Source organism: Suricata suricatta, chromosome 6, assembly GCF_006229205.1.
Source record: "Suricata suricatta isolate VVHF042 chromosome 6, meerkat_22Aug2017_6uvM2_HiC, whole genome shotgun sequence".
Classification (NCBI taxonomy): Eukaryota; Metazoa; Chordata; class Mammalia; order Carnivora; family Herpestidae; genus Suricata; species Suricata suricatta.
The window spans coordinates 3,081,662-3,103,544 of NC_043705.1; positions in this window are offsets into that span (position 1 = coordinate 3,081,662).

The window sequence follows — 21,883 nt, forward strand, 5'->3', positions numbered from 1 at the left end:
TGGAAATGAGGTGAGGGTTGGAAAATACAACTTGGCCCGCCTGGTGCACAGGGAGATCTGAACCAAAAGAGTGGGTTGCAACTCTTGCTTGAGAAGGGATTTGGGTGCCACCAATCTCCCCACAACCACCAAGGGAGGGTTGAGGGGAGCAGCCCAAGAGACCTATCTACACCAAATTATGCCCATCCATATGGCAGAACTGCCTTGTTTTTTTTTTCTTTTCTTTTTTTTCCTTCTCCCCCTCCCCAACCCCGCCCAGAGCCTGGAAAAACCAAAGTTGATGCATTGCAGTGATCAGATCCATTCTTGCCATTCAGATATATTTTCCCTTATCTCATTCTCATCTCTCTGCTCCACTGGTTTGATGCTTTTAAACAGTCCTTTGTCTTTTGCTTCTTTTGTTATCACCACCTCCCCCCTTTATTTTTGCTTTTCTTTTCTGTCCTCTTTTGGTTAGCTTGTTTGTTTCATTTGCTTGTGCATTTGCATGCTTTTTTCCCCTTTGTGTTTGTCTGCTTGTTTTCCTTTCAGGGCTACCTCAAGAAACAAGCCAAAGTTCATATGGTGGAGAGTCCCAAATATCACTACAAGTAGGGAAATAAAAGAACCAAAGGCATAAAAATTGAAACCAAGACACACCATTAAAATAACATGTCCTGAATGGACAGGCCCTGCACAGTCAATGAGCCTCCTTTAATACAGCAATACTCACAGGTGCAGTGTTCATAACACGCTTTTAAAACTGACAGGAGACGGAAAATTGGCCAAAATGACAAAACAGAAGAAATCTCCTCTAAAATATTCCAGGAAGAAGTCACAGCCACAGAACTGCTCAAAACAGATATAAGCAACATAACGGAGCAAGAATTTAGAACACTTGTCATAAAATTAATCGCTGGACTTAAATAAAGCATGGAAGTCATCAGAGAAGCTATTGATACAAAGACCAGGGACCTTCCAAATAGCTGTGACAAGTTAAAAAATGCTATAAATGAGGTGAATAATAAAATGGAGGGAGTCACTGCACAAATTGAAAATGGAGAGAAGAGAATAGGTAAATTAGAAGACACAGTTATAGGAAAAGAGGAAGCCACAAAAAAGAGAGATAAATTGATCCAGGAGCACAAAAGGAGAATTTGAGACGTGAGTGATAAAATCAAATGGAGCAATATCCCTATCAAAGGAATTCCCGATGAGGAAGAAAGAGAAAAAGGTCCTGAAGGGCTACTTGATCAAATTAGGGCCAAGAACTTTCCCCAGTCTGGGAAAAGAAACAGACATTGACATCCAAGAGGCACAGAGAACTCCCCTCAGAAATAACTTGAATCGACCCTTGGCATGACATATCATAGTGAAACTGGCAAAATATAAGGATAAAGAGAGAATTCTGAAAGCAGCTAGGAATCAGAAGGCCCTAACAAACAAAGGGAAACCTATCAGAGTGGTTATAGATCTACCTACTGAAACTTGACAGGCCAGAAGGGAATGGCAGGAAATCTTCAATGTGATGAATGGGAAAAAATATGCAGGCAAGAATCCTTTACCCAGTAAGTCTGTCATTCAAAATAGAAGATGAGATAAAGCGTTTCTCAAATTAAAAAAAAAATTGAGAGAGATCATCACCACCAAAACAGCCCTACAAGAAATCCTAAGAGAAACTCTATGAAGTAAATGTTGCAAGGAATACAAGGTACCAGAGACACCACTACAAGCATGAACCCTACAGAGAACACAATGAATCTAAACCCATATTTTTCAATAATAACACTAAATGCAAATGGACTAAATGATCCAACCAAAAGACATCGGGTAGCAGAATGGACAAAAAACCAAAATCCATCTATTTGCTGTCTAAAAGAGACTCATTATAGACTAGAAAATACCTTTGGATTGAAATTGTGTTATGGAGAAATACCTATCATGCGACTGGAAGTCAAAAAAAAAGTGGGACTAGCCATACTTATATCAGACAAACTGGACTTTAAAATAAAGGCAGTAACAGAGATGAAGAAGGCCATTATCTCATAATTACAGTGTCTATCCATCAGGAAGAGCTAACAATTATAAACATCTTTGTGCCAAATTCGGAAGCACCCAAATACATAAAACAATGAATCACAAACAGAAACAATCTGATTGATAAGAATGTGCTAATTGCAGAAGCCTTTAATACTCCTCTTCCAGCAATAGATCCACCAGACAGAAAATCAATAAGACACCATAGACCTGAAAGACACATTGGAACAGATGGATTTGACATATATATTTAGAACTCTACATCCTGAGGCCAGGGAATACACTTTCTTCTCTAGTGTACATGGAGCATTTTCCAGATAGATCAAATAATGGGTCACAAAGCAGCCTTCCATAAATATAAATGAATTGAGATCATACCATGGACACTTTCAGATCACAAGGCTATGAAACTTTAAATCAATCACAGGAAAAAGTCTGGACAACCTCCAAAAATATGGAGGTTCAAAAACACCCTACTGAAGAATGATTGGGCCCATCAAGCAATTAGAGAAGTAATTTAAATATATATGGAAACAAATGAAAACACAAATGGGACAATCAAAAGTCTCTGGGACACAACAAAGGCAGTCCTAAGAGGGAAGGACATTGCAATCCAGGCCTATTTCAAGAAACTAGAAAACGTGCAAATTCAAAATCTAACAGAGGACCTAAAGCAACTAGAAGGGAAGCACCAAGAGCACCAGCAGAAGAAGAGAAATAAGAACGATCAGGGCAGAAATACACAATATAGAATCCAAACAAACAATGTATAGATCAATGAAATCAAGAGTTGGTTTTCTGATAAAATAAACAAAATTGATCAACCTGTAGCCAGGCTCCTCAGAAAGATAAGAGAGAACACCCAAATAGACAAAATCATGAATGAAAATGGATCTATTACAACCATTCCCTCAGAAATACAAGCACTCATCAGGGAATACTGTGAAAAATTGTATGCCAACCAACTGGAAGAAGTGAACAAATTCCTAAACATACATGAGATACCAAAATTCCAATGAGAAGTCATAGCAAATCTGAAGAGACCCATAACCAGTGAAGAAATCTAATGAGTTATCAAAAATCTCTCAACGAATAAGAGACCATAGCCAGATGGCTTCCCTGGGGAATTCTAACAGACATTTAAAGCAGAGAGAATACCCATTCTTCTCAAGCTACTCCAAAAAAATAGAAATAGAAGGAAAGCTTCCTGACTCATTCTACAAAGCCAGCATCACTTTGATTCTGAAACCAGACAGAGACTCAGCAAAAATGAGAATTACAAGCCAATATCCTTAATGAATACAGATGCAAAAGGCCTCAACAAGACACTAGCAAATGGAATTCAACAGCATACAAAAGACTTGTCCAACATGATCAAAGTGGTCCAGTTTCACTCTTCTGTATATTGCTGTCCAGTTCTCCCAACACAATCTGTTAAAGAGGCAGTCTTTTATTCCATTGGATCCTCTTTCCTGCTTTGTCAAAGATTAGTTGGCCATACATTGTGGGTCTGGTTCTGGGTTCTCTATTTCATTGGTCTATGTGTCTGTTTTTGTGCCAATACCATACTGTCTTGATGATGACAGCTTTGTAGAAGAGGCTAAAATCTGGGATTGTGATGCCTCCTGTTTTGGTTTCCTTATTCAATATTACTTTTGCTCTTCGAGGTTTTTTATTTTTGTGTGTGTGTTTCCATAGGAATTTTAGGAGAGTTCGTTCTAGCCTTGTGAAGAATGCTGGTGCAGTTTTGATGGGGATTGCATTGAATGTATGGATTGCTTTGGGTAATAATGACATTTTAACAATGTTTATTCTTTTGATCAATGAATATGGAATGTTATTCCACTTTTTGGTGTCTTCTTGAATTTCCTTCATAAGTTTTCTATAGGATGTAAAAACCTATATGATGAAAACTATAGAAAACTTATGAAGGAAATTGAAGAAGACACCATGAAATGGAAAAATATTCCAATCTCATGGTTCAGAAGAATAAACATTGTTAAAATGTCATTACTACCCAAACCAATCTACACATTCAATGCAATCCCCATCAAAATTGTACCAGCGTTCTTCTCAAAGCTAAACAAGCTATCCTTAAATATGAATGAAACCACAAAAGATCCAGAATAGCCAAAGTAATATTGAAGAAGAAAACCAAAACGGGAGGCATCACAATCCCAGACTTTAGCCTCTTCTACAAAGCTGTCATCATCAAGACAGTATGGTATTGGCACAAAAACAGACACATAGACCAATGGAATAGAATAGAGAATCCAGAACTGGGTCCTCAGATGTACGGCCAATTAATTTCTGACAAGGCACGAAAGATTATCCGATGGAAGAAAGACTACCTCTTCAATAGGTGGTGCTGGGAGAACAGACAGCTACATGCAGAATGAAACTAGACCACTTTCTTACACCATACACAAAAATAAACTCAAAATGGCTGTAGGACCTGAAAGTGAGACAGGAAACCATCAAAATCCTCGAGGAGAAAGTAGGAAACAACCTCCTTGACCTCAACCGCAGCAATTTCCTACTTGACATCCCCAAAGGCAAGGGAAATGAAAGCAAAAATGAACTATTGGGACCTCATCAAGATAAAAAGCTTCTGCACTGCAAAGGAAACAAACAAACAAACAAACGAAAAACCTAAGAGGCAACCAATGGAATGGGAAAAGATAGTTGCAAATGATATATCAGATAAAGGGCTAGTATCCAAAATCTACAAGGAACTCACCAAACTCCACTTCTGAAAAACAAATAACCCAGTGAAGAAATGGGCAGAAGACATAAACAGACACTTCTCCAAAGAGGACATCCAGATGGCCTATAGGCACATGAAATGATGCGCAACATCACTCATCATCAGGGAAACACAAACCAAAACCACACTGAGATACCACCTCACGTCAGTCAGAGTGGTTAAAATGAACAAATCAAGAGAGTATAGATGCTGGCAAGGATGTGGAGAAATGCGCAACCTCCTACACTATTGGTGGGAATGTAAACTGGCGCAGCCGCTCTGGAAGACAGTGTGGAGGTTCTTCAAAAAACTATCACTAGAACTCCCTTATGACCCAGCAATAGCCCTGCTAGGGATTTACCCAAGAGAGACAGAAATGCTGATGCATAGGGGCACATGTACCCCAATGTTCATAGCAACACTGTCAACAATAGCCAAAACATGGAAAGAGCCTGATGAATGAATCAAAAATTGTGTATATATATACAATGGAGTATTGCATGGCAATGAGAAAGAATGAAATATGGCCATTTGTAGGAAAGTGGATGGACCTCGAATGTGTCATGCTAAGCGAAATAAGTCAGACAGAGAAGGACAGATACCACATGTTTGCACTCATAGGTCTAACAGGAGAACAGGAGAAACCTAATGGAAGACCATGGGGTGGGGAAGAGTGAAAGAGAGTTGGGGAGAGAGAGGGACGCAAAACCTGAGACTACTGAATACTGAAAATGAACCGAGGGTTGAACGGGGAGGTGGAGGGGGAAAAGAGGTGGTGGTAATGGAGCAGGGCACTTGTGGGGAAGAGCCCTGGGTGTTATATGGAAACCATCTTGACAATAGACTATTAAAGAAAAAGGAACTGAAATTCAACATAAGATAATAGATTCTTAAACAATTGGTCGACATCTAATCAAAGACCAACCACTTGCTGCTGGGTGTATGACCTTGAGAATGTTACCAAAACCTTGTGTCTCAGTTACCCTGACTTCAAATATCAGAATATCTTTCTCACAGATTTTATTTTAACGAATGAGTTAATATGTGTGAAGAACTTAGACAATTTTGTCAATGTTATCTATTATAATCATGGCCTACCTTTATCGTGTTTTGTTACTTCTCTTGTTTACATTGGCCATTCTCCAATATTTCACAATGTATAAAAATAAAAACTTTATTTGGTTAAAAATTTATACATGTAAGTTATATATAATTATGTATGATACTATGTATAATAGTTTATATTCATTTAATAATGTGAATTACATATGTAATACTTTTATATAGATATTATATGTTAGTATATATTATGTATCATTCTATAATATACATTCTATTTATATACAAATTACAGCATATATATGTTAGCATGATGGCATACATATTACCGATGTGTGAAATGTCATTTGGGTATCAGTTCTTTGCTTCCATTTTCACATAACTTATAAAAAGGAAAAAAAAAAACCTTTAAGCAAAGTTTACAGGATTTCATCAACATTGTGGACAAGGAAGTTCCAGGCTGTTCTCATTATCTCAGAGACATACCAAGTGGGTAATTACAGACTAATTAACTGAAATAGACATGGCAGATCTGTGGACACCAGTTAAGGATCTGCAGTCACCAATTAAGAAATGATCCATCAAGAAAAAGAGACGCTGAAAACAGTAAGAAATGGGGGCATAATTTGGATTTCAAGTTAGAATCCACAAAATAAAATTACATGCACCACAGCCCATGGAAATTGAAGGGGAGCAGCAGATTAGTGAACACCCTGGGGCAAGAGATTATAGGCAGTTAAACATAGTAGAACATTTAAGGCACTGAGCAAAAGGAAGCATGACAGCCAAAGGAAAATCAAGACATATAATATCAGCTAATACTGGGTAATTGCATAAACGGCATATGCACAAGCCCCGGGAGGATGCGTCTCCAGAAAATGCCTAAACTATAATAATAATAAGGAAGACCTTAATAGTGAAGGTCTTCCTATACAGAGCTAGTCTGCAGAGATTGAGAAAAGAGACTTTCTTCAAATGCCCAACTTTTAAAAAGTCACAAAGCATAGAGATTAATCTGGTTTATTCAAATAAATAGAATAAGTTTCTTAAAACTACCCTAAAGAAACACAGTCTTGTTAAAGAAAAGTCTTTAAGATAGAAAATTCAAGGTCATCTGGGTGGCCTTTAGTTAGTAAAACCTCTGACTCTTGTCTTTGGCTCAGGTCATGATCTCATAGTTTGTGAGTTCAGGACCCACATTGGGCTCTGTGCTGACAGTGCAGAACCTGCTTAGGATTCTCTCTGCCCCTCCCCCACTCACATTCTCTCTCTTTCTCTCTCTCACTCTCTCTCTCTCTCTCTCTCTCTCACATATAAATATATAACTTAAAATAGTAATTTTAAATATACTAAAAGAGCAAAAGGAAAAGGTCAACAAATGAATTAAGTAATCAGAAAAATGATATATAGACAATACATGTACATGTAAAGAACTTTAAGAACATATCAAGAATAGATAGAGTTTTTTAAAAAGGAACAAAACAGAAATTTGTTAGATGAATTGAGAAATTCCCTAGAAATGAAATTCATTAGAAGTGTTCAAGTGCAGATGAAATAGCAGATGAAATGCAGATGAAATAGCAAATTTGAAGACAAGTCATTAGAGATAATCAAGTCTTAGGGAAAAATGAAGAAAAGTAAACAAAGTTAATGGGCTTATATATATAATCAGTCAGAGCAATATATATTTTACAGGAATCTCAAGAGAGTGAAAAAGGGCCAAGAGCTTACTTAAAGTAACATGTCAAAACTTTCCTATATTTGAATAAGGACATGGATATAAAAATAAAAAAAAATTTCAATGAACTCCAAGTAATCTAACCTGAAGAAAATATACACAAATAAAGATCTAATCGAACTACTAAAAGTAAAAATCTTGAAAGCAGCAAAGGGAAAGAATCTCATCATGTATAAGTGGTCCCCAAAAAGACTATCAGTCAATTTCTTAGCAGAAATTAACAAGCCAAAAGGTATTCAAGTATTCAGTACTGTATTCAAGTGTTGAGAGAAAAACTGTCAATGTGAATTCCATTTTTGACAAAACTTTCAAAAAAAGGAAGAAATTCAGACATTCCCATATAAACAAATGCATAGGGAGTCCATTATCACTAGACACGCTCTATAAGAAAAGTGTGCTAGAACATAATTCAAAGCCATATGCAAATAAGTGCTCTAGTAAGGATATATATATGAATATAACATATACCAGAATTTCATAAATTTGGTTCAAAATTCCATGTTCAATTCTTCTACAGAAATTTAAAAAAAGCATAAAATGTTACAAGTTTATGTTAATGCATTAATAATATTTAGAGGTATAATTTACAACATGAATAACAGAAAATGGGGGAGCAGAGTTATAAAGAAGTACTTTATATACATACTTGTATAAATCCATTGAGTTCTCATCATTTTGTCCAGTTGATTTATAATGCATAGACAATGTAATTGTCACTGTGATAATGAATATGTTTCTGTCTCATTTTATTGCTAGTTTTTGTCAGTATTGTTATTTTTCTTAATATTTTTTATTTTTCTATTAATCATATAAAATTGGATATTAAATAGCAGGCATTCCTATTTAGTTTTGATAAAAGTTGATTCTCAGGTGACAAAACTTAATTCCGTCAAGATTACTAATTTTCAAAAACAGCAACTGTCACAATAATACAAATTAATATTAGATTCAAGATATAAATTGTAAACCACAGGCTTTTGCTCTATAAAATCTTAGTATATATGTGTATATATGCACTTAGCATATACATATATAACTATTAATAATAGAATTGTAGTTCGAGTTATTCAATAAATTATTCATAAGTCTTTCCAGATTAATTTACAATGTGGTGTTAATATTTGTCATGTTTATCCAGAGCTAACCAAGACCCTTAGAGCTTTATTTGACTTTGGATATTCTTATCAAACTCTATCAATGACTTTATCACTAAATTATTGTCAATTAGGTGACCGAAGATTAAATAATTAAATAATGTTGTTAATAACAACAAACTTGCTCATGATGATAAATTCACTTGCAGTTATGCTGAATTTAGAATTTAAAAAATCCATTAAGTTTATTTCTCACTCTTATAATTGTCTGTATCATCTACCTGGTCATAATTGCTTATTTTAATATATTTAATTAGGTCAAGGATGATGTTTCAAGTCAGATGTGACATGGAGTCGGGTAAGTATAGGACCAGTCTTCAGGGTGCCTCGATTTAAATTCCAGTTTTGCATGAAGTTATAAATAATATATATACCTTCATGTTTTCTTCCATAAATTAGGGTATGACATAACATTTAATATTCTAATGGATTAAATTTAGGTTAGAAATATGTGTGCTACTAATCCAGTGTTATACTTCTGTTAGTTCTCATTTTTAATAGATGCAGCTAATCATTCTGCCAATGGCAATCAGACATTGTTGACTTTAATTTTTTTTCTGTTTTTTATTTATTTTTGAGAGACAGAGAGAGACAGCGCAAGCAGGGGAGGGTCAGAGAGAGAAAGAGGTACAGAATCTGAAGCAGGCTCCAGGCTCTGAGTTAGCTGGCAGCACAGAGCCTAACGCAGGGCTCGAACCCACGAACCATGTAGATCATGACCTGAGCTGAAGCCGGTCGCTCAACTGACTGAGCCACCCAGTCGCTCCGGCATTGTTGACTTTAAATGAAATTCCACCATTAAGTAAAGGTGAAATTTTATATGATGAACCGTATCCCAAGTCATGGTGTCTGAGCAATTTTTATCTAAAACACTCTGCCTTGTAACCAGGAAGGCACTGCCAACATAGCCCAAAGAAATTTGTCAGTGCCTTCCTAAATTGTCCCAGTTAATATGTTTCTCTGCTTTATTTTCCTTACTCTGCCTCTCAGACTCCAAGTTCGTTGAAGGCTTCAGGTCCCATAAATAAGGGCATCAGTCTTAATCTAGTGAATTATAGGTAAACCACTATCCCCACTTCTTCACCACAATTAAGCATGAGATATTTGTCAGCTATTGTGTTAACTCATTTGTGAGATAGCCACAGACACACTTTGGTTCCAAGCCTGAGTACATATCCAGACAGGGGTTCTCCAAGAACAGTGCCAAGCATTGGCACTCGGACTGCAAACACACAGGGGAGAAGGAAAAGTAGATGGCACTGTGAAGTTCATTCACTAAAACCTCCTCTTTGTTCATCTCAAGGTTGTTAGTTTTTTTAAATCTAGATAACATACAGTGTAATATTGTTTTTAGCATTAGAATTTAGTGATTCATCACTTATATATAATACCTAGTACTTAACAAAATAAGTATCTTCCACAGGGTGTCTGGGTGATTCAGCGGGTTGAGCGCCTGAAGGTCATGATCTTGGGGTCTGTGAGCTCAAGCCCCTCATCCAGCTCTAGAATGACAGCTCAGAGCCTGGAGACTGCTTCGGCATCTGTGTCTCTCCCTTTCTGCTCTTCCCCCGCTCACTCTGTCTCTCTCTCTCTCCTTGAAAATAAATAAGCATTAAAATTTTTTTAAAATATCCTCCTTAATACCCATCACTAATTTAGATTATCCCCTGCCCGCTTCACCTCTAGCAACCCTCAGTTTCCCCCCCTATAGTTAAGAATCTCTATGGTTTGTTTTCTTCTCTCTCTCTTTTCCTTTTCTATTTATTCCACTCTGCTCATACATTTTCTTTCTTAAATTCAACATATGACTGAAATCATATAGATTTATATTCTCTGAGTGATTTATTTCACTTAGCATAATACACTCTAGCTTCATTCAAATCTTACAAATGGAAAGGCGTCTTTCCTTTCTCTTGGCTGAGAAATATTCCATTGTAAATAAAGACCATTCTTCTTTTTCCATTCATTAGTGGATGTACATTTGGGCTCTTTCCGTAATTTGGCTATTGTTGATAGCACTGCTATAAACATAGGGTGCATGTGCCCCTTTGAAGCAGGATATTTTTATCCTTCAGTTAAATACCTAGGAGTGCAATTCCTGAGTCCTATGGTAATTCTATGTTTAACTTTTTGATAAAACTCAATAATAATTTCCAGAGTGGCTGCAACAATTTCTATCCCCTTCAATAGGGCAAGAGGGTTACCCTTTCTTCCGAAGCTCACCAGCATCTATTATTTCCTGTATTGCTAATTTTAACCATTCTGACAGGTGTGAAGTGGTATCTCATTATGGTATTCATTTTTATTTCCTGATGATGAGTGGTGGAGAGCATATTTTCATGTGGCTGTTAGTCATCTGTATGTCTTCTTTGGGAAAATGTCCATTCATATCTTCTGCCCATGTCTTCATTGGATTATTTAGTTTTCAGGTGTTGAGTCAGATAAGATCTTTATGTATTTTGGATACTAACAATTTATCAGATATGTCATTTGCAAACATATTATCCCATGCTCTATGTTGTCTTTTAGTTTTGTTGATACTTTGTTTCACTATGCAGATGCTTTTCATCTTGTTGAAGTCCCACTAGTTCACTGTTCCTTTGTTTCCCTTTCCTCAGGGTATGTTTGTACAAAGTTACTACAGCTCAGGTCAAAGAGGTTGCTACCTGTGTTCTCCTAGGTATTTTGATTATTTTAATTCATATTTGGTCTTTCAACTATTTTGAATTTATTTTTGTGTAGAGTGCAAGAAAGTGGTCAAGTTTCATCTTTCTGTTGTGCAGTTTTTGCAAACCTCTTGTTGAAGAGACTCTCTTTTTTCTATTGGATATTTTTTCCTGCTTTTTTGAAGATGAGTTGACCATATAGTTATGAGTGTGGATTCGTTCCTGAGTTTTGTCTTCTGTTCCATTTATCTATGGGTCTGTTTTTGATACTGCCTTGAAGACTACCACATGTAATATAGCTTTGAGTCCAGAATTGTGATACCTCCAGCTTTGGTTTTTCTTTTCCAATGTGACTTTGGCTATTCAAGACCTATTGTGGTTCTATACAAATCATAGAATTGTTGAGAGGCAACTTGGTGGCTCAGTCTGTTAAACATCTGACTCTTGATTTCAGCTGAAGTCATGTACTGATGGTCATGAAACAAAGCCCCGTACAGGGTTCCACAGGGCTCCACTGTGGGTAGAAATTTGCTAGAGATTCTCTATCTTTCTCTGTCCCTTCCATGTTCTCTCTCTCTCTCTCTCTCTCTCTCTCTCTCTCTCTCTCTCTCTCTCTCTCTCTGTCTCTCTTTCTCTCTCACTCTCCTCTTTCCTTCTTTCCCTCTCTCAAATACTAAAAAAGTGTTGAGATTGTTAGTTATAGATCTGTGAAAAATTCGGGTGTGATGTTGATAGAGATTGCATTTTAACACAGTTATTTCTTTGGGTATTATAGACATTTTAATAATATTTGCTCTTCCAATATATAAGCATGGAATGTTTTTTTTTTCCATTTCTTTCTTATTCAGTTTCTTTCACCAGTGTTTTATAATTTTCAGAGTACAGATTTTTTTCTTCTTTGATTAGGTTTATCACTATGTATCTTATGGGTTTTGTTGTAATTGTAAATACAAACAATTCCTCTATTTATTTACTTCTTGTTTTTTATATGTGTATAGAAATGCAACAGATTTCTGTATGCTGATTTTATATCCTCAGACTCACCGAATTTGTGTATCAGTTCTAGAAATTCTTGGCTGGAGTCTTTCAGGTTTTCTACATGAAATATCATGTTATCTGCAGCGTGAAAGTTTGAGTTCTTCTTTGCCAATTCTGATGCCTTTATTTTTCTTTGTTGTCTGATTGCTGAGATTAATACTTCCAGAACTATTTTATATAACAGCCATGAGAGTGGATACCTGTCTTGTTCTTGATGATAGAGGAAAAGCTCTCAGATTGTCCCCGTTGAAGATGATATTAACTGTGACTCTTTCATTTTTGGCATTTATGATGTTGAGGTATGTTTCCTTTTTCACTACTTTGTGGAAGATTTTTAGCAAGAATGATGCTGTACTTCGTCTAATGGTTTTTCCTGAATGTATTGAGAGAATCATATGTTCCTTTCTCTTATTAACATGGTGTGTCATATTGATTGATTTGCAACTATTAAACCACTCTGCAGTTCAGGAATACATACTACTATATGGTGGCGAATGATTCTTTTAATGTACTCTTAGACTCAATTTGTTAGTATCTTGTGAATTTTTGCACCCTTGAGCATCAAGGATATTGACCTGTAATTCTGTTTTAGTATGATTAATATTTGGTTTTGGAATTAAGGTAATTCTGACCTTATGCAATGAGCTTGAAAGTTTCATCCATTTCTGTTTTTTGGAACAGTTTGAGAAGGATAGGTATTAACTCTTCTCTAAATGTTTGCTAACATTCCTCTGGGAAGCCATCTAGTCCTGGACTTTTGTTTGTTGGGAAGTTTTTGATAACTAATTCAATTTCTTGGCTGATTATTGGTGTTCACATTTTAGACCTCTTCCTGTTTCAGTTTTCTAGTTTATATATTTCTGGAAATTTATCCATTTCTTCCAGAATTCTTAATTTGTTGGCACATATTTTCCCCTAATAGTCTGTTCTAATTGTTTTTATTTCTGTGGTGTTGTTTGCTACCTCTTCTCTTTTATTTGTGATTTTATTTATTAGGGCATTTATCTTTTCTTTTTTATAAGTCTGGCTATAACGTTATCAATTTTTTAATTCTAAAAAATCATTTTTATCTTTGGAGAGCGAGTGTTGTTATCTAGGAGGCAGGACTTCTGGAAGATTGACACAGACCTGGTCAATCAGATTAGCCATTGTAGCTGCATGGAGCAGGTGGTTGAGACACTCTGACCAGTCAAGTCATGGTCAAAAGTCAGGGATTTTAGGTAGAATTTGAAGTACTATTAACCATTTATAAACCAGTATAAGAATCTTACTGTATTTTAAAAACTGGGTTATTCACACCAGTTGAGTTCAGTCCAAGTTCAGTGTAAATGTTATACCTGCTAAGTCCCAACTCCTCAAAATAAGTGAACAAGATTGAAGTGAAGAGAAAATTTTTACTTGAAAGGCAAAGATTAAAAGTGGTTTAAGTAAATTCATGAATGAAGTACGAACTATGAAAAATATTTAAATATTGCATATAAAAGTAGTGGTAATGAATTATTTTATTGATTAAATTTGAGAAAATAAACTGCAAGGAAACTTTATGCATCAAACATGTCAAAAAGAAGAATAAAATAGACAAAGTAAATAATACAATTGCATGTTTATTCTCTTTTGAGACTTGGTTTTCCAGAAAAAACCTTATGGAGATTTTGATAAAATGTGTACTTTTTGGAAGCATAGCTCAGGAACCACATCTTTAAGTTTCACTAAAGGAAAAAAATTCTTATTAATTTACATGTGGCTACTATGACATAATTAGAATTTAGTTTTTTTCAAGTTTTGTATTTCCTCAGAAAGCATACATACTAATTATCAATGGAAGCAAAAGTATTTGATTCTGATTTATTAATTTATTTAGTAAAATGAATGTTTTAAAAATTAAATAAAACTTTAAACTTGAAGGTAAGCTTCTGGAAATGATAGTGTTTATAAACTTGCGTGACTCCAAAAACTGTATAAATATTATTGAAATTTACTTTTTTCCTGTTTTATTAGAGCTAACATGTGTCTCGAATAGAAAGACTTTCACTGAGCTACTGAACATGTGTGTTGAGGTTTCCCACTAGTGTGGAAATACTGCATTCATTCAATACAAGGACATTTTCTTTGGTGTGTTTCACAAGGACTGATAGCATCAGTTGCCGCATGAATAATTTGGATCTTTAAGTTGGCCTCATCACTGTACTTCAGTATCCACTGGCAGTAAGTGTGTGCCCATGGATATTTAGATGAAAGAGGTAAAAGTAGATTGCATTCTTTTTTGATAAATCCATTTGAGTCACTAATAAATGTTTTTCTCTTATGGGACGCTTAGGAATATTCCATTCTGGCTATGTTATTCCCATTGTGGAATGACATAGGTAAATCCAGTTCAGAGCATTTATCCCCCCTGCCTGCTACACACTGTTGGGCATAATTAAATCACCACACACCAATCTGGCAGAAAGAAAACCTTATAGAGATGTTACTAATTGAAGTAATGAAGTAAGAAGTTTTAGTCTAATAAAGCATTTTGAAAATTACCAATCTGAATAATCACCATGTGGCTTGTTATGGTAACAAGATGACTGATAATTGCTTGGAGTTCCTAGAGTTCTGTCTCCTGGGTATCTTTTCCTAGAGTAATTACAGTACATCTGTTCACTATCACCCAAAAGAGCAGACACTGAATGCAGTAGGAATCCTTTGAGAAACTGAAAGATCTAAAAGGGAACGTAACTATGAGACTAAAATAAAATAAAATAATTTATAAAATTAGCTTTAAGGTTGGAAAAAAATACGGCGTACCTACTGCTCACATATAGTGGCTATAATGCAAAATTGAATAATGAACGGAATTATGCCCAAATTTAAATATTTTTTTAAAGAAGAGATTAAGATACAGACAAACACACATACACAGGAAATGCCATATGAAAACACAGGGAGAAAACAGCCATCTACACACCAAGAAGAGAGGGCACAAACAACCCAAACTTACTAACACTTTGATTTTTGACCTTTGGTCTCCAGAACTTTGAGAAAATAAATTTCTGTTATTTAAGCTGCTCAGTCTTTGGTACTTTGTCTTGGCAGCCTTCACAAACTAATACAAGAGACTTACTCTCTCATTAATTTGATAGAGAAGTAGTGAAGGATTTTGCAATTTGTGATCAATGAGATAAACTAATAAATTGGAAATTCTCATTTGTTTGCTTTTTCTTCACTGTGTAAAGAAAATGTTTTTAAACTAAAAATTCTTAGCATCAGATATTTGACTATAATTTTTTGAATACTTATAAAAATATAGACTGTTAACAAGAAAAAAATTAGCTGGCTTTTTCTTTAAAAGTTAAATATATATCTACTCTTTAAACCAGCAATTCCACACCTAGGTATTTATCAAAGATAATAAAGGCATATGTCTACAGAAACCCTTGTAAATATCCAAAAAGCTTTATTAACAGAAAGCATAACATAGCCCCGGTGTCAATTGTTAAGAGAATGGACAAATGAAATGTAATGCATCTATTCAAAGGAACAATAATCATCGAGAAATGATGCTAAGATGGTAGGATAGCAGGAGGACGCTAGGCTTTCTCATCCTTGGAACACAACTAGAATACCATTAAATCATTCTGAATACCCAAGGAATCAACCCAAGCACTTACAGAACAAACTGCACAATTAGAGGGAAGAAGGGACCACATTGAGGAAGGTAGGAAGTGCTGAGCTGTGTTTGGGGAAGAAATGGACTGCAAGTGCTGCAGGGGAGAGAGAGCTCTGGTCGCAGAGAGAGGACTGAGGGAGGAGAGTTCAGAGAGAAATAAAAAGGAGAACATGTCCCCAAAGCTCTTGGCTGGGTAAAAGAGAGAGATTGATTTTTCTGAGTTGTTGCAACCAGTGGTGCTCAAGACTGGAGTTCTAAACGTCAGTGGGTTTGGCAGGGATATGACACTGAAGGTACTCCCTGCTCTTGGAAGGAAGGCAGGCAGGCAAAAACACTGGGGCAGATGTCTCAACCTGAGGATCACCTTAGGTGCAGAGAGCAGAAACTCTTCTCTCTTCTTTCAGAGCATCTATGACAGGTGGTTTTGACAGAGATGCCTCTCTGGAGACAAAAGAGCCAGCTGGAGCTGTTGGCTTCCTCCCACCCAGCATAGGCTCAAATACACCTACCTAGGGCTTCTTGTGCCAACACTGGCTGCTTAGCCTGCTTCTCCTAAATCCCAAGTCTTCGTTGTCAAACCTACATTCATTCTAGTGCAGTGAGCCCCTCCCCCAGAGAACAAGATCAGGCCCCACTACATCATATCCCTGAAGTTTAGAGTTTTAAAATTCAACAAGTTTGTCTTAGATAGATCCCAAAGCATACTGAACTGCAGGAAGGCAACACAAAAAAAGAACAGCATGAAAACAGCAATGTAAAAAATGCCTCAGTTGCACTATGGGGAGATTATTCAATCTGGGAATGTTTGCCTGAAAGCAGAAATCACTGCAAGTACTGAGATCACTCTCCAGGGGCAAAGTAGCTACATTTCACCCTTGTTTCTCAGCATTAACAACCTTCAGTAAATAAATTAGTGCCAATACTGGCTGCCTAACATGGTTCCACTAAGTTCCCATGTTAGGAAAAATGTACATGAGTTCCAGTTCTGTGGACTCCTTCCCCAGAAGACCACCAGAAATCCTTACACATACTACATCACCTGAACAGAGAGTCCTGTGAAGCTTCAGTTCTAGTGGACATAGAATAAGGGCTCCTTTCATAAGCAGATTAGAGCATACCTAGTTAAATTTTGCCACGTTTTGGACAAAGAACAAATTCTGCTCATTTCAACCAAGGACAGGCTCTAAAGGCAACTATTCTGAATGATATAGCATCCAAAACAAAGCAGCAGAGTTCATGCAACACACACTGGAGACACTCCCTGAAGCCCCAGGCCCTGGACACTACATGAATTCTTCTTCATAAAGACATTACCTTCTGAATCAGAAAACATAACAGGATTTTCTAACACAGAGTGGATCGACACCTAGACGAAATGCAAAGAAGGAGGAATTCATTGCAGAAAAACAAAACAAGCAAACAAAACCAAGAAAGGTCAGGGCTAGATATGTAATTGAAACATATATAAATAAAATGCCTGAAAGACGACTTAAAGCAACAATCATAAGGATACTCACTTGTGTTAAAAAAAAAAAAAAGGATTGGAAGACTACAGGGAGGCTTTTACCACAGAGATGAAAGTTAAATAAACAATGTATCAGAAATAAAAAATGCAATAACTGATATTTGAAACAAACCGGATATACTGAACAAGGATGGAAGAAGCAGAGGGGAAAAAAATAAGGAAAACAGAACATAGAATAGTGTAAAACAATAAAGCTCAACGAAATAGAGGAAAATTATGGATTGTGAAAAATAGGCATACGGAATGCTGATTCCATAAAACATAATAACATTTGTGTCACAGGAGTCCCAGAAAAAGAAGGAGAGAAAATAAGGAAGAAAATTTATTTCAGGAAATAACAGCTAAAAACTTCCCCAATCTGTGGAACTAAGCTTCCCTAAACTGGGATCCAAATCCAGAAGACACAAAACCCCATCAAAATCAGCAAAAGCATGCCAATGATACAAGATATAGTGTAGTTAAATAATCAAAATATAGATAAAGGGGCACCTGTTTGGCTTACCCATAAAAGTATTCAGCTCTTGATTTTGGGACATGGGTTTAAGCCAATGTGGGGTGTAGATATTGTGTAAATAAATAAAACTATATGTGTGTGTGTGTGTGTGTGGGGTGTATATTTATTGTGTAAATAAATAAAACTATATGTGTGTGTGTGGAGAGAGAGAGAGAGAGAGAGAGAGAGAGAGAGAGAGAGAGAGGGAACCTAAAACCAGTAAGACACAAGTAGTCTCTAACTGACAAGGTAAGACCCAACAAGCTAGCTGCAGATCTCTCCACAAGAAATATTCCATGTACTTAACTGGACAAATCTGCAGACAGGAATACTTTATCCTGCATTGTTATCATTCAGATTAGAAGGACAGATGAACTTCCCAGGCAAGCAAAAACTAAAGGAATGCGGGACCAATAAACCAACCTCACAGAAATATTAAAAAATATTCTATGAGTGGGAAGGAAAGACCAAAAGTGACAAAGGATTAGAATACAACAGAGAAGCACTCCATCCTGCTGGGCTTAGGCTGCAGCATTGGCCAGAACCTAGACTGGACTGAGGGGTTCTCAAGGATGAGGGTGATTGCCGGCCACCCACAGTTCTTCTTGAGTCCCTGGAACCTCACCTAAGTGGTGTTGGAACGGAGACTGAAGTGCTCAAATGACATCCTAACTGTTCTGGGAAGACCCTGCCTGAGCCCAGCCTCTTGCAGGTCCTGTCCACAGCGGGTCTGCTGGTCCTTCATATAGAAGGAAACCACCTCCTACACCTGAGCCAAAGTGAATCAGCGAGTGAGGGGGACGGCTTGAGGAGAAGGCAGGTGAAGACCGCTGCTGCCTCTTTGCTGTCCCAGCCTTGATGCTGTGTGTTGGCTCTGATGACTTTGGTTGTGCACCTGAACTCTTGTTCTGGCAGCGAGCTCCATGCCCCATCCTGTGTGCCCACCGACCTCCATTCAGGGATTTAGTCCAATTCTAGTCCTTAAGCGTGAGCCTTCCAAGGATTACTCTCTCTACACCTTCTTGGAACACAGCCTGGATAGAGACTGGAGAGAGTTTTGCCCCTGGTACCTGCTTATTCACCAGAGTGAGCCTCAAAAGTCATTGTGCTCAGCTGGGTCAGTTCCTGCAGCACCTTGCCCATCTTGGAGGCAGGGCTACATCAAAAAACAAGCCAAAGTACACATGGTGGAGAGTTCCAAATATCACTACGAGTAGGGAAATAAAATAACAAAAGGCACTACAAGAGAGACCTAGGGCACCATTAATAGAACTTCTCCTGAAATAACAGGACGAGAACAGTCAATGAGTCTCCTTTAATATAGCAATACTCACAGATGCAGAGTGCATAACAAGCTTTTAAAACTGACAAGAGACAGAAAGCTAGCCAACATGACAAAACAGAATAACTCTCCTCTAAAGAATTCCAGGAAGAAGTCACAGCTACAGAATTGCTAAAAACAGATATAAGCAACATAAATGAGCAAGAATTTAGAATATTTGTAATAAAATCCATCGCTGGGCTTGAAAAAGGCATGGAAGACACCAGAGAAGCTATTGCTACAAAGACTAGGGACCTTAAAAATAGTTGTGATGAATTAAAAAATGTGATAAATGAGATACATAATAAAATGGAGGTGACCACTGCATGTATTGAAGAGACAGCTAGGAGAACAGGTGAATTAGAAGACACAATTATAGACAAAAGAGGAAACTGAGAAAAAGAGAGAGAAATTTATCCAGGAGCATGGAAGGAGAATATGAGAACTGAGTGATATAATCAAATGGAACAATATCCATATCATAGGAATTCTTCGAGAAAAAGAAAGAGAGAAAGGTGCTGAAGGAGTACTTAAAAATTATAAATGAGAACTTCCCCAATCTGGGGTAAGAAGCAGACATTGAAATCCAAGAGGCACACAGAACTCCCCTATAACATAACTTGAATTGATTTTCTACACGGCATATCATAGTGAAACTGGCAAAATATAAGGATAAAGAGAGAATTCTGATAGCAGTTAAGTATAGAAGTGCCCTAACATACCAAGGGAAACCTATCAGAGTAGTAGCAGACCTATCTACTAAAACTTGGCAGGCCAGAAAGGATTGGCAGGAAATCTTCAATGTGATGAACAGAAAAAATATGCATCCAAGAATCCTTTATCCAGCAGGCCTGTCATTCAGAATAGAAGGAGAGATAAAGGTGTTCCCAGATAAACAAAAATTGAGAGAATTCATGACCATCAAACCAGCCCTACAAGAAATCCTAAGAGAGACTCTATGAGGGAAATGTTGCAAGGAACATAGGGTGCCAGAGGCACCACTGTAAACATGAACCCTAAAAAAACACAATAGTCTAAACCTGTATTTTAAAATAATAATACTGAATGTAAATGGACTGAATACTCCAATAAAAAGACATAGGGCAGCAGAATGGATAAAAAAACAAAATCTATCTATCTGCTGTCTACAGGAGACTCATTTTATACCTGAAGACACCTTCAGACTGAAAGGGATGGAGAAATATCTGTCATGCGACTGGAAGTCATAAAAAGCCAGAGTAGCCATACTTATATTGGACAAACTGGACATTTTTAAAAATTTATTTTTGAGAAAGAGAGAGAGAGAGAGAGAGAGAGAGAGAGAGAGAGAGAGAGAGAGGAGAGGAGGGTCAGAGAGAGAGGGAGACATAGAATCCAAAGACAAGCCCCAGGCCCTGAGATCGCTGTCAGCACACTACCCGGCCTGTGGCTCAATCCCGCAAAACTGTGAGATCATGACCTAAGATGAATTCAGATGCTCAAATGACTGAGCAACCCAGGCAACTCGGAAAAACTGGACTTTAAAGTAAAGGCAGTAACAAGAGATGAAGAAGGGCATTATAGAATCATTACAGGGCCTATCCAAAGAGAAGAGCTAAAGATTATAAACATCTACCACCAAAATCGGGACTGGCCAAATACATAAAACAATTAATCACAAACATAAGCAATCTTATTGATAAGAATGTGCTAATGGCAGGACACTTTAATACTTCACTTACAGCAATGGATAGATCAACTAGACTGAAAATCATGAAAGAAACAATGGACCTGAATGACATTGTAACAGATGGATTTGACAAATATATTTTGAACTCTACATTCTGAGGCTATGGAATTCATTTTCTTGTTAAATGCACATTGTACATTCTCCAAGATAGACCACATGCTGGGTCCTAAAGCAGCCCTCAATAAATATAAACATGTTGAGATCATACCGTGCATTCAGATCACAATGCTATGAAACTTAAAATGAAACACAGGAAAATGTCTGGAAAACCTCCAAAAACATGGAGGTTAAAGACCACACTACCTACTAAAGAACTATTGGGCCAATCAGACAATTAGAGAACAAATTTTTAAATCTATGTAAACAAATAAAAATAAAAATGAAAATACCACAATCCAAACTCTTTGGGATTCAGTAAAGGCAGTCCTAAGAGAAAATTATATTACAATCCAGGCCTATTTCAAGAAACTAGAAAAAGCGCAAATACAAAATCAGACAGCACACCTAAAGGAACTAGAAAGAGAGCAGCAAGACCACCCAAACTCAGCAGAAAAGAAATAATAAAGATCATGGCAGAAATAAACAACATAGAATCATATAGAATAAAAAAAAGTTGAATAGATCCATGAAACCAAGAGTTGGTTTTTTGAAAAAATTAAAAAAAAATTGCTAAACCTCTAGCCAGGTTTCTCAGAAAGAAAAGAGAGAGCCCCCAAATAAATAAATCATGAATGAAAATGGATCTA